The 13,668-nt window shown below is 43.0% G+C and overlaps 1 pseudogene; it reads right to left on the bottom strand.

The window, feature by feature from the left end:
• The window catches only part of LOC147116163 (tyrosine-protein phosphatase non-receptor type substrate 1-like), a 44,136-nt pseudogene extending 39,900 nt beyond the window's left edge, over positions 1-4,236 (bottom strand).
• Between the last annotated feature and the right edge of the window lie 9,432 nt (positions 4,237-13,668).

Genomic DNA, 13,668 nt, shown 5'->3' with positions numbered 1-13,668 from the left:
CCCCGCCTTCATTCTCCTCACCTTCTTCATAAGCTGCAGCTTCAGCTTCAGCGGCAGTGGCAGCTCTCTGGCTTTGGAGAATGTGGAGACTGGCGTCGAGGTCAGCTCTCTGCTTCATCACACTAGCGTCCAGGTCAGCTCTCTGCTTCATCACACTAGCTTCTTTTTCAGCGGACAATTGAGCCTGGGCAGCTTTTGCCTTGGCATGTGCTTTGGCGGCTGCAGAAGCTGTCGATGACGACGGTCTGCTGGACTGCCGAGATGATCTAGAGGATGCTTTAGAGGACTGTGACTTGGCATCATTTGCTCGAAGAGGCTCATGCTTCTCGGTTGGCTGGTCGACGTCCTCTATGGTATATTGTCCTCCTGAGCATAGACACATGGTAGCTGAGTGGTATCTTCTTGTGCTTGAGCCCGCTGTGCTGTTGTATTTTCACTATTCTGCCCTTGCAACGCGTTCCTATGCAGAGCTAGACAGATAGCTAACAACTTGATATCTTCCCATAAAAATCACAAGGCTTGACTTTTCTTGTAAACTTTACTGAAAGATTATTATTGTGAAACTGAAATACAATACAGAAATGGAAGCATACATTAGTATACAAGCACATAACTGATATGCATACACAAATTTAGGTACGCCTGAGCAACACAGTACATTTGGCATGTAACTTACCAAAACACGTGGAAACACAGCTTACTGTGAATATACATTTAGCAAACTGAAAGGCATTCTCTTTAAATTAGCCCTGTACATAGTGCACCAAAATACAGCTACAAGTTAACCAGCTAGACAGAGAGCGAGCACTTCACGGGTAGCTGTGAAAGTTTGCTTACAGAGAAAAGTTACAAACTAAACATTTTCTGCTAAATATAGTGTACACAAATCATCTATAACATTCTCAAGTACTTACAGACAAATAGTGTCCAAGGCTGGAGCATGACAAAAATATAACTTCCCAGACCATGTGTGGCTGCAGGACTGTGATGTACAGTAGTTTACTTTACTGCACTTTACTGTGCTTTACTGCACTTTACTGCGCTTTACTGCACTTTACTGCGCTTTACAGTACCTTACTGCGCTTTACTGCACTTGCTAGGCACCAAATATCCACTAGGTGGCGGCACATAGTGGATATCGACCCAAATTACTCAAACCCCTGAATTAGCTGGAAAACTAACATAAATTCCTAAAGGAAGGCAGCACACTTTGTAATGTTCTACTTATTTAAGTATAATATGTTACTGAACACAATCAAATGTTTCACATTAGTATGGATCGTCTGTGTTTTTTATTTCTCACATCATGATAAGTTAGTTGCTGCTGCCTAATACATTTACTTTCTGAGTGAAACAAGGAAAGTTAAATAAACATGACCTTTCCAGCATTGCATGCCTCTCGAGAACAAATAAAACGATCTTACTTTATCGCGAAAAATAAATCTTCTAATAACAGAAAACAATTAATTTTGTGCAAAAATATCGTCCAGCAATGAATTAAGATTTCGTCAAATACAATGTAATATTCCAAAAAATATCATTTCAGAAATGTTGCAAAATTTGTTTGAGATCATAAGAATAAGCAATGAAGTTTAAGACAATAATTTTAAATGTGTTCATATAACACGACGTGACTCTGGGGAAAGTGTGGCATTTATCCCGAGGGATGTGTTTTTTTCCGGCAATTTGGGGCAACACACCGCACTCGCCTACTATCAAAACGTTGCAAAAGGGAAATACTTGACTACCAAGCTTTGAGTCACCCATTCAAACATTGTACGTTCAAGAATCGGGGAATTTATTAGCGTTCGTCACAACCACGGCTTAGTTTGTCACTTTAAATAATTAATACTGGCACAGAAATTCAGCAGCGTTTTCCCAGTCCCCCGCCTTAACTTCGAGGGGAGCCGGCGCAATCTGGAGAGAAATTGCTCAAATAGCCCTTTATGCCGTTTCTCTGAGGGTTTTGGCGGTCTTCGACAAAGGATCTAGAATGCCCCGCAGAATGACAGAGCCAATCTTTTTTTATATCATTATATAGCAGATCTATTGAAATAAGATGGGACTTATGACTAAAGAGCACTCGAGCAAACAAATAAGTTTCCTAATGAGCTACAAAGCAACAAAAGAAAGAATTGCATTCAAAATGTCAATATCTGGTCTACCAATACAGTTGCAGCACGAAAGTAACTGATCTAGGGTAGATTTGGTACCAAAAGTGACCTGAAATCCTGAATTAAGGAAAAGAAAAAAGTAATGGGGGAAATGAATTTGGCATTCAATTTACATTATTTTATTTTATGTTACTGTAATTAATGGATAGAAAATTCATACGAGCTCAATGAATTGAATTATATATTACACGACAGATTAGGTGGGTTATTCAATATGAGATAGAACGCACTGTAGCTTCCATGTTTAGAAAGCAGTAAATTAAACCATCTTTCAATTAATTATGTTTCTAAAGCTATTTTAATAGTTGAAGCTGTGCCGTACATTAATGAACAAAATTAACTTTAAATGTTTGCAGCAGTTCTCTCTATCCGTAGAAATGTCAGGAAGTTACCTGGGCTAGGCCTGGTATCAAAGTAGATAACCATGGCTGGATTCTGCAGTGTTACATGCGACACCACGCAGGTATATAAAACCCCGCTCAGGGCTGGGTGTGGAGCTATCAAACAGCTGGAAGCTTCACACATTCCCTTCGAATTCAGCTTCTTAATTGTGTTGATCCCATTCACAATGTTCGTATGATCTTCATACCAAGTGAAAGTGAGAGATTCCGGGCAGAACTCCGTCGTTTTACAGGCGAGAGTCAGAGCAGATGAGTTATCTTCAGCTATATTCGGCAAAAATCCGTAAGGGAGCTGGGGAAGCTATAGAACATGTTAGATGAAAACAATTTGGTCTTTCTTTGTGCTTTAAAGATAGGACGTTAGTATATTTTTGTTCCATGACTTTGAAATTTTGAGCATGACTTCAAACGCGTCAAATTGAATACAGACAGTTTGAGAAGCGCCTTTATCTAATCACGACATAAAAACATAATAAAATATGGAAGAATTTAAAAGTAATGCATATATGTAATAACTACCCATGTAGATTAAAAACAGCAACACAAATTGTTCAAATTAAAAAATAATGCTCTGGCTGCGAGAGCAGAGACTATCATAATGTTTTTTGTTTCCTATTCATGTTTTAGAGATATTAGGAAGCAGTCTCTAACACTGTTAAATAAATCTGTCTGAGATGTTGTTAAGTGAGATTACTTTTATAAACTTGCCCCAATATTTGAATTCCACGCTATTTGGATGGGCCAAGTATTCCAGGCAAATATAAACAAAGCAATACACTATTACTAATTACACTGGTAAAATTATTATTAGCATGCAATACAGTTAATGTCTGACTCGACAATACTAATAAGTGTACATAAGAGTAAAAAACTGTAATTAGTTCTTAAAGTATAACGTACCGCTTTTTAGGCGTTTCTGTAGTTCTTCCGTCGAAGTTACGGCGGATTAACGCGAGATACCCCGCGGATATTCACCCCCATAATTTGCAATATATAAAAAAATATGATGTGTGATGGATAGAAGTGATTTGAATTGGTCACGGAGATCAGCGTTTGTGCCTTTGTGACTCACCATGAACAACAAGTCTAGACCCAGTTCCGCGTTCCATTCTATTTCCCTGTCGTCTCATTCCACAGTAATAGACCCCGGAGTCCTCGGCACGAGTTGATTGAAGTTCCAAACAGGAATTGCCTTCCTTAAAGATACATTTAATTCTGCTGTTCGACCCCGATTGAAGAAATGTCAATTCTCCCAGCCTCCACCAATAAACAGCCACGTCTGAATTATATTTGAAGGAGGGTAATGTGCAATTAAATGTAATGTTTGCACCAGCGACCACTTTCATAATTTCCTGGGCTTGGGATACTTTGTACATAGCATCAGCACAAACCGTTCGGAAAAATAATGTAAAGATCAGCGGCATATATCCTGGAGCACGGAAAATAAAATAAAATACAAAAAATATACCTGCGTGAATGACCGACAGCAGCGACACGTACAGAGCGACGGCTGTTAGGAACATTTCGATTAATGTAGGATGACCGCTTACAGCGAAAAGAAGAGGGTCCAATTCAACGTGATGGAAACTTTGCAACGATGGAAAGAAGAGAGCAGCAGCTGTTAGTTGGGTTTCGTAATCACAGTCATTTTCATTGGACATATAGATGGCGCCGAATGCTAAATATGGTTTGGAGCCAAGTCTTCACATCAGATAGCAGAGAAAAAGGATTGGCTGTCTCCCACACATGTAGTGAAATAGTGGTATAGAATGAACATGTGTTATTGCATGACATCAGGTATCAAACTTACTTCATTAGCAATTTTGTTTATTAATGACATATTTCACGATATGTATGACAATGGCAAACTGACGCTTTTCTACACTTCTAAATGAAAAATATATTTATTTTGATATTTGGCCACGTCGCTCCATCAGCCTCCATTCTATGAAATAATACATGGAAAACGTACTTTTTACTGTAGCTGGAATGACTGATCGTGCGATATCTGATTTGATAATATTGATACTTGCTGAAATTCTGCACAAATAGCCGTTAACATACTTCCCGACCTTCTGCGGGCAGACCATGAGAGACCTCCCTCCGGTTGAATTTCTACGTCTGTAAGATTGCCATACATAACTAGGGACCATACCGATTCAGCTTAAACTCACTGACCAAGAGGGCTGTTGCCACTTCCTAAGGTATAACGGGGCAGTAATTCCTCCCCAAACGCGTGAGTACGGAAGGGGTACTCACGCGTCTGGCCGGAGGAAATGCCGGTTTTCAGCATGCACAGCGCATGCGCTGAAAACCGGCATTTCCTCTCCTCAAAACCAAGAGGTGAAGAGGCTAGCGCGTGCGCTGTAGGGGGCAGCGCGTGCGTCTTGGATTTCCTCTGTTTTGGGGGATTTGCGCATGTGTAAAGGCCTCCAGTCTTTACGCTTGTAAAAAGCACACGTAAGCATTTAGTTTTACAGGTAAGTGGTGTTTTAGTGCAATTTAGAATTTTTTTTCCCACAGGTTTATTATTTTAAAGAATCTACAATAAGGTAAGTTTAGCTTTAGACCCTTTTTATTAAAAATTTATTTTTTTCAAGAAAAAAATTATTGTTTAAATTATTTTTTTTAACTTATTTATACTTAATTTAACGATTGGGATGTTTTTTTAAATTTTATTTAAAGTTTAAGTAGTGTTTTGGGGTGCAGTACTTCTCATGAGTCTGACAGTTCTTACTCTCAAACTTATAGAGTCATAGAGTTATACAGCACGGATAGAGGCCCTTCAGCCCATCGTGTCTGCGCCGGCCATCAAGCCCTGTCTAATCAAATCCCATATTCCAGCATTTGGTCCGTAGCCTTGTATGCTATGGCATTTCACGTGCTCATCCAAATGCTTCTTGAATGTTGTGAGGGTTCCAGCCTCCACATCCCTTTCAGGCAGTGAGTTCCAGACTCCAACCACCCTCTGGGTGAAAAAGTTCTTTCTCAAATCCCATCTAAACCTCCCGCCCTTTACCTTGAATCTATGCCCCCTAGTTATTGACCCTTCTACTAAGGGAAAAAGCTCCTTAGTATCCATCCTATCTATGCCCCTCATAATTTTGTACACCTCAATCATGTCCCCCCTCAGCCTCCTCTGCTCCATGGAAAACAAACCCAATCTGCCCAGTCTCTCTTCATAGCTGAAGCACTCCAACCCTGGTAACATCCTGGTGAATCTCCTCTGCACCCTTTCCAAAGCGATCACATCCTTCCTGTAGTGTGGCGAACAGAACTGCACACAGTATTCCAACTGCGGCCTAACCAGTGTTTTATACAGCTCCATCATAACCTCCTTGCTCTTATATTCTATGCCTCGGCTAATGAAGGCAAGTATCCCATATGCCTTTTTTACCACCTTATCCACCTGTTCCGCTGCCTTCAGGGATCTGTGTACTTGCACACCCAGATCCCTCTGACCCTCCGTCTTGCCTAGGGTCTTACCATTCATTGTGTATTCCCTTGCCTTGTTAGTCCCCCCAAAGTGCATCACCTCGCACTTTTCCAGGTTAAGTTCCATTTGCCACTGTTCCGCCCATCTGACCAACCCATCTATATCATCCTGCAGACTGAGACTACCCTCCTCGCTATTTACCACCCAACCAATTTTTGTATCATACGCCAACTTACTGATCATACCTTTTACATTCATATCCAAGTCATTAATGTAGACCACAAACAGCAAGGGACCCAGCACCGATCCCTGTGGTACCCCACTTGCCACAGGCTTCCAGTCACAAAAACAACCTTCGACCATCACCCTCTGCCTTCTGCCACTAAGCCAGTTTTGTATCCAATGTGCCAAGGCACCCTGGATTCCATGGGCTCTTACCTTCTTGACCAGTCTCCTGTGCGGGACTTTATCGAAGGCCTTACTGAAATCCATGTTTTCCACATCCACTGCGTTACCCTCATCCACACACCTAGTCACCCCCTCAAAAAATTCAATCAAATTAGTCAGACATGATCTTCCCTTGACAAAGCCATGTTGACTATCCCTGATTAATCCTTGCCTCTCCAAGTGGAGACTAATATTGTCCCTCAGAATTTTTTCCAGTAATTTTCCTACCACTGATGTTAGGCTCACTGGCCTGTAGTTCCCTGGTTTTTCACTACTCCCCTTCTTGAATAATGGTACCACATTAGCGGTTCTCCAGTCCTCTGCCAAATCCCCTGTGGCCAGAGAGGTTCTGAATATATGTGTTAGAGCCCCCGCAATCTCTTCCTTTGCCTCACACAGCAGCCTGGGATACATTTCGTCCGGGACTGGGGATTTATCCATTTTTAGGCCTGCTAAAACCGCCAATACCTCCTCCCTCTCGATGTTAATATGTTCGAGCATAGCACAGTCCCCCCGCCCTATTTCTATGTCTACATCGTCCCTCTCCATAGTGAAAACAGATGCAAAAAATTCATTTAGAACCCCTCCTACATCTTCCGGCTCCACACACAGATTGCCACTTTTGTCCCTAATGGGCCCTATTTTTTCCCTAGTTATCACAGAATCACACAGAAACCCCACAGTGCAGATAGAGGCCATTTCGGCCCATCGAGCCTGCACCGGCACATATCCCACCCAATCCCCGTAACCCCTACACCAACACATATCCCACCCTATCCCTGTAACCCCACGTATTTAATCCCCCTAACACTAAGGGTCAATTTATCATAGCCAATCAACCTAACCCGCACATCTTTGGACTGTGGGAGGAAACCGGAGCACCCGGAGAAAACCCACGCAAACACAGGGAGAATGTGCAAACTCCACACAGACAGTCGCCCGAGTCCGGATTCGAACCCGGGTCGCTGGCACTGTGAGGCAACAGTGCTAACCACTATGCCACCGTGCTGCCCTCTTACCCTTAATATACTTATAAAACATCTTAGGATTTTCCTTTATTTTGCTCGCCAGTGTTATTTCATAGCCCCTCCTTGATCTCCTAATTTCTTTTTTAAGTATCCCCCTGCACTTTTTGTACTCCTCTAGGGCTTCCTCCGTCTTTAGCCTTTTGTATCTGCCAAAAGCCCTCCATTTTTTTCTAATCCATTCTCGTATATCCCCTGACATCCAAGGTTCCCTGTGGTTTTTGGAACCACCCTTGACCTTTACGGGAACATGTTGCCATTGTATGATCTCAATCTCCCTTCTGAAAGCCTCCCATTGCTCCGATGTGGATTTTCCTACAAGTAGCTGATCCCAGTCCATTTTGGCCAGATCCTGCCTTATCCTATTAAAATCGGCCTTCCCCCAATTTAGAACCTTTATTTCCGGCCCATCCCTGTCCTTTTCCATGACCACCTTAAATCTCACCATATTATGGTCACTGTCACCTAAGTGCTCACCTACTAGCACTTCTTCCACTTGGCCGGCCACATTCCCTAGAATTAGGTCCAGTACCGCCCCCTCTCTTGTAGGACCTTCTACATGCTGGCTCAGAAAGCTCTCCTGGATGCACTTTAAGAATTCTACACTCTCTGTGCCTTTCACACTCTAACAATCCCAGTTAATATTGGGGAAGTTGAAATCCCCCATTATTATTACCCTATTATTTGCACATTTCTCTGAGATTTGCCTACATATCTGTTCCTCTATCTCCGGCTGACTGTTTGGAGGCCAATAGTATGAATGAAGTTTCCCCCCCCTGATTGGCTGAACAGTGCTCACCTGATCCCAGCCGGCACATCGCACTAACTACGCCGCTGGGTCAGGTTAGCACAGCGCGCCGACATCAGGACCTGGCCGCTGAAAAGAAATCCACTGCGGGCCAGGTTTCAGATGTCGGCGTGCAGGGTGAGTGCACATCGGGGGCTTGCAAGTGTGGCAAGCCACCAAAACCAAGTTCTGGGCCATCATGTCCATGGCGGTGATGGATCTGCTGGTCATTATCACAGCTGTGATAGTAAACCGGATCATTGGTATTTATTTCCCATTCAGTTTCATGTCCATCACCCCGGTCTTCAGTCTCAGTTTTGTGTTAATTTATAGAATCAGAGACTATCTGTCTGGGTAACGGTCGTATTCACCTTTGATTGATTTGTAGCCATTTGTTGCCAGAACCTTAAAACTAAATATAACACTGAGAAAACGCCGGCTTTTTTTATAGGAACGGTTTGCGGCGTGAGCTTTGTCAAAAATACATTCTGGTATTTTATATATTAACCATTGTCTACAGTTAGAAATATATCATGGTTCTGCAACATAAGGCTAAGATTGTATACCTCACCTGCATGGGCCGCATTTGACTGGATTCACCACATTCCAACCCCTTGTCTCCCATTCATTCTCATTTTATTGCTCAATGTTCTGACCGGCAGAATCATTCTAGTGGCCATTGAAATCCGCAGAAGACTGCAGGTCCACAATACCGTTGAGAATCAGAATGACGCAGAGATGGAGAGCTGGAGAAAATCCATTGTTTTGCTCTTCTGTATTCTCAGCCTGTTATGGTTGCTCTTTCTTATAACGTTCCTCTATGTTCGAATTGCGAACGTCAGTTATTTCTCAGGTTCCAATTTCGATGAGACAAGTTTTATTCTGGAGGAAACCGGATTTATGCTTCAGCTCTTGAGCTCATAAACCCATTTATTTATGCAGGGACCCAGAGTAAATTCAGAGGCGAGTTAAGGAATGGGGTGAAATATCCATGATCTCTAATTGCTACATTCATGTAATAATGAAAACTGTAAAACCCACGATGAATTGCACGTTATATTCCATCTTCGACTCTTCTCGTCCATGTCACACACTGGCTGTCCTCTCAGTTACATCGTGATTCACTCGAAGATCCATGCTGCACTGTGTGGCGCATTACCAGGCCGGGTGAGATGGCACCTCGCCCCTCCCTGCACTGTGTAGGCTCACTAACTCACCGGCTCAGATCAGTGGACTCAGCAGGAGGCAGAGATGTCAACGGTGCCCGTCCTGCTCTGTGTTGGGCTCAGTGCCAAGCCGAGTGAGATAAACTAAGACTGAGAGGAGGGGGAAATTCTTCACTCAGTGGGATGTGATTCTTTGGAATTCTCTGCCACAGAGGGCTGTGAATGCTGATTCTTTGCTTATATTCAAGGCTGAGATAGATAGAATCTTGGACTCTAGGGGAATAAAGGGATATGGAGATCTGGCGGGAAAGTGGAGTTGAGGTCGATGATCGGCCATGTTGTAATTGAATGGGTGAGCAGGCTTGAAGGACGTATGGCCTACTCCTGCTCTTATTTCTTAGGTTGTTAACTAAACATTTCTAAGGCTGGGATTGGAGCATGGGCCCATCAGCACTCTATTAGTACCACACAAGTTCAGTTTAGCTAACACAGCATAAGCCAGGGATGGAACCTGGACACTTCCCAATCTTTGTGGGGCCCACTACCACACTGGCTGAAAAGAGATAGCTGAGCACAGGCCGGATGAGATCATCTAACATACATGGGCTTTCCTTCATTTGGAATAACACCGAGTGAGATCAGATTAGTGAGCCCAGACCGCGATTGGACCCTGGCTTCTCCTGCTCTATGCTGGTCTCAGTACAACTTGGAATGAGATGAAATAACATATCAGAGGCCGATAATGGTGCCTTGGTTCAAACTGTTCTCTGAGGCTCGGTATACAACTGGGTGAGAAAAGCGAACTCGGCACAATCCGGGGAATGGATCCCGGCACTTTCCTGCTCTGAGTGGGACGCAGGGCCCCAGAGCTGTAGACCGGATCAAATGTGTAACAACCGGTCTGAATAGTACAGATGGATAAAGCACCGCTGTTCATCACGCCCGTATCTCGGGTTCTATTCCCCTGTAGATCAGAGGGATTTTTATGAATAATGTTCCTATTCCTGTCACCAGTATTTTGAATTAACTGTATAAGGAGAAGTGCCAGCAAAATAATAAAAAACATAAATAGAAAGAAATACAGCGCAACATAGATGTAACTGTTTGGAAGGAAAGAGAATAGAGAGCAGAATGGAGGGAAACTGGTTCATGGTTTGATGCCCTTCCCACAACTCTGGGCGGCCAGACACGCTTTGTCTGTCTGTTATTGCTTGTGACCATTAAATGAGCTAAATGTTTGTCAACAAATCGACAAAGAGATAACAGACGAGCAATAAAACTCATTGACTCATACTGTTGGATACTGAGTGACACAGACTGCAACGTGTGTCAGCAAACATACCTGGAAAAAAATAGGTAAAGCAAAGAAACAAATGAAAGAAAAGGAAAAAATTAGACAGCTGGAAAGAGATGGAGAAAAAGAAAAAAAGCAAGAAATAAAAAAAGAAAGAAAGAGACAAATAAAAAAAATACTGCTTCTCTGACCCAGGGGCAAAGATATACCATACGTTGCAAAGACTGTTACTTAAAAAATAATAATTTGCACATGACAAATATTGTGGATTTGCTTGTATAGTTTAGATTGTAATACTTATGAGAAACCGTAAAATAATAAAGTAAATTTCTGATGGCACTTAAGGGGAAACTTGGCATTTTTAAGCACACACTATCCAACTGAACTAATCGGCCGTATAAACGCATCTGCTTGTAGGTTGCTTGCATCTTGTAGATGGTACACATTGCAGCCATGGAGCGCCGATGGTGGAGGGAGTGAATGTTTAAGGTGATGGATAGGTTGCTATTCAAGAGGGCTGATTTGTCCAGTTTCTTGAACGTGGTTGGAGCTGCACTCATCCAGGCAAGTGGAGAGTATCCCATCACACTCCTGACTCGTGACTTGTAGATGTTCGAAAGGCTTTGGCGAGTCAAAAGTTGAGCCACTCGCTGCAGAATATCCAGCCTCTGACCTGCACTCATAACATTATTAAGTGGGCTTGTCCAGTTAAAATTCTGGTCAATGGTGACCACCAAAATGTTGGTGGTGGGGGATTCAGTGAAGGTAATGCCATTGAATGACAAGGGGTGGTGTTTAGACGCTCGCTTGTTGGAGATAATGATTGCCTGGCACTTCTGTGGCGTGAATGTTATCTGCCACTTATCAGCCCAAACCTGAATAGCATGCTGGTCTCCTTGCATGCGGTCATAGACTGTTTCATTAACTGAAGAATTGTGAATGGCACTCAAAACTGTGCAATCATCAGCGAACATCCCCACTTCTGACCTTTTGATGGAGGGAAGGTATTTGATGAAGCAGACACACGTCATTTGAAATCTGAAGCATTACTGATACGCCTGCAGCCACAGCCCGAGCGGCTGGAGCTGCTCTTGAGATTCATAACAACTGCTGCCGAGGCGCTCGGTGCACGAGAGTTGGAAGCTCTCTAATCGAGCCGTTGCTGATGGAGAGCTGCCGGTCCGGATCTGAGCCATGTCTGAGTCGCCCACTAATCACACTTGACTGATCCAGGTGTAGCTCACAGAGTCACACGACTCCCACTAATGGCATAAATTACAGAAGAGAACTAAAGGGGAAATGAGAGGGGCAAAGTGACTGCATGAGAATAGATTAGCGTGTAATCATTAAATGGAACTCAAAAATATTTTATAAATATATAAGTAGTAACAGGGCAGTGAAAGGGACGCTGGTAGATTACTGACCCAAATGAAGACGTCACGTTCGGCCCTTGGTATCATAGCTGACCCTGAAATGAGCTTCTGACCAAGTATCCGTAGTTTAACTGAGACAACCTACTTCCATCTCCGTTACATCACCCGTCTCCACCATTGCCTAAACTCAGAAAATGCTTAAACCCTCATCCATGCTTTTGTGACGTCTAAAATTGAGTATTCCAAAGCGCACCTGGCTGTCCTCGGACAGTCAGCACTACATAAACTTGAGGTAATGAAAAGTTCGGCTGCCAGCGTCCTAACTCGCACCAAGTTCCATTCACCCATAATCCCTGTGCTCGCTAACCTACATTGGCTCCCTGTTAAACAAAGCCTCGATTTAAAAATTCACTTCATTGTTTTCAAATCCCTCCATGGCCTCGCCATTCTCTATCTCTGTAATCTCCTTAAGTTCCAGAAACCCCCCGAGATTCTGCCCTCTTGAGTATCCCTGATTATAATTACTCAACCATTGGGGACCGTCCCTTCTGTTGCCTAGGCCCTAAGCTCTGAAATTCAGTGCCTAAACCTCTCTGCCTCACTACCTCGCTTTCCTTCTTTAAGACGCTCCTTAAACCTAACTTTTTTGACCAAGCTTTTGGTCACCTGCCCTAATTTTTCCTTATATGGCTCGGTGTCAATATTTTGTCTTATAATACTCCTGTGAAGCGTTCACCCATCACCCTATGCCCGCTGACATATATTGGCTCCCGGTTAAGCAGCGCTATAATTTCTTACTACGATTTTTAATAACTTTAAAGATGCTTCATAAATAAATGTTTTTGTTGTTGTTCAGGTCTTCCTGTGGAAGCAGAGGCCACGGCTGTGGTACTAAGTGTGTATTTTGCATCTATCTTTTCTAAAAAGAGGACTCTGGCAAAGTCACAGTACAGGAGGCAGTAGTAGAGAAACTGAAAGCATAAATTGAAAGAAAAAAGAAAGACTTGGATTTCTATGGCGGCTTTCACGACCACCGGACGTCCCAAAGCGCTTTACAGCCAATGAAGCACCTTTTTCTGAAGTGTAGTCACATAGAAACATAGAAAAAGAGGCGATAATTTCTAGTTTTGCAGCGCTTAAAGTAGAATCGTCACCTGGTCTGGATAGTATACATCCACTCTGCTGAGGGAAGTATGTGTGGAAATAGTGGAGTCTCTTGCCACAATCCCCCAACCCTCCTTAGGTCATTGGGTGGTGCGAGAGGACTGGAGGTTTTCAAATGTTACAACCCTGTTCAAAAAGGGGGAGAGGGATAAACCCGGCAACAAAGTGCCAGTCAACCAATCGTCGGTGGTGCGGAACATTTAGTGGCATTCCAGGACAGCATTAATTGGCATTTTGAAAATTATGTGTTAATAAATGAAAGACAGCATGAATTTGATAAAGCTAATCCGAGTTCGACTAATTTTATTGAGCTCTTGATGAATTAACAGAGAGGGATAATGAGTGTATTGCAGTTGCACCACATAATAAACAAGTTAGCAGAGTTGTAGCCCTTTGAATTA

Source organism: Somniosus microcephalus, chromosome 6, assembly GCF_052327205.1.
Source record: "Somniosus microcephalus isolate GS21.2 chromosome 6, FLI_Smic_1.0, whole genome shotgun sequence".
NCBI classification, from domain to species: domain Eukaryota; kingdom Metazoa; phylum Chordata; class Chondrichthyes; order Squaliformes; family Somniosidae; genus Somniosus; species Somniosus microcephalus.
The sequence above is the reverse complement of the archived record's forward strand: the minus strand, read 5'-3'. Positions and strand labels throughout refer to the sequence as shown.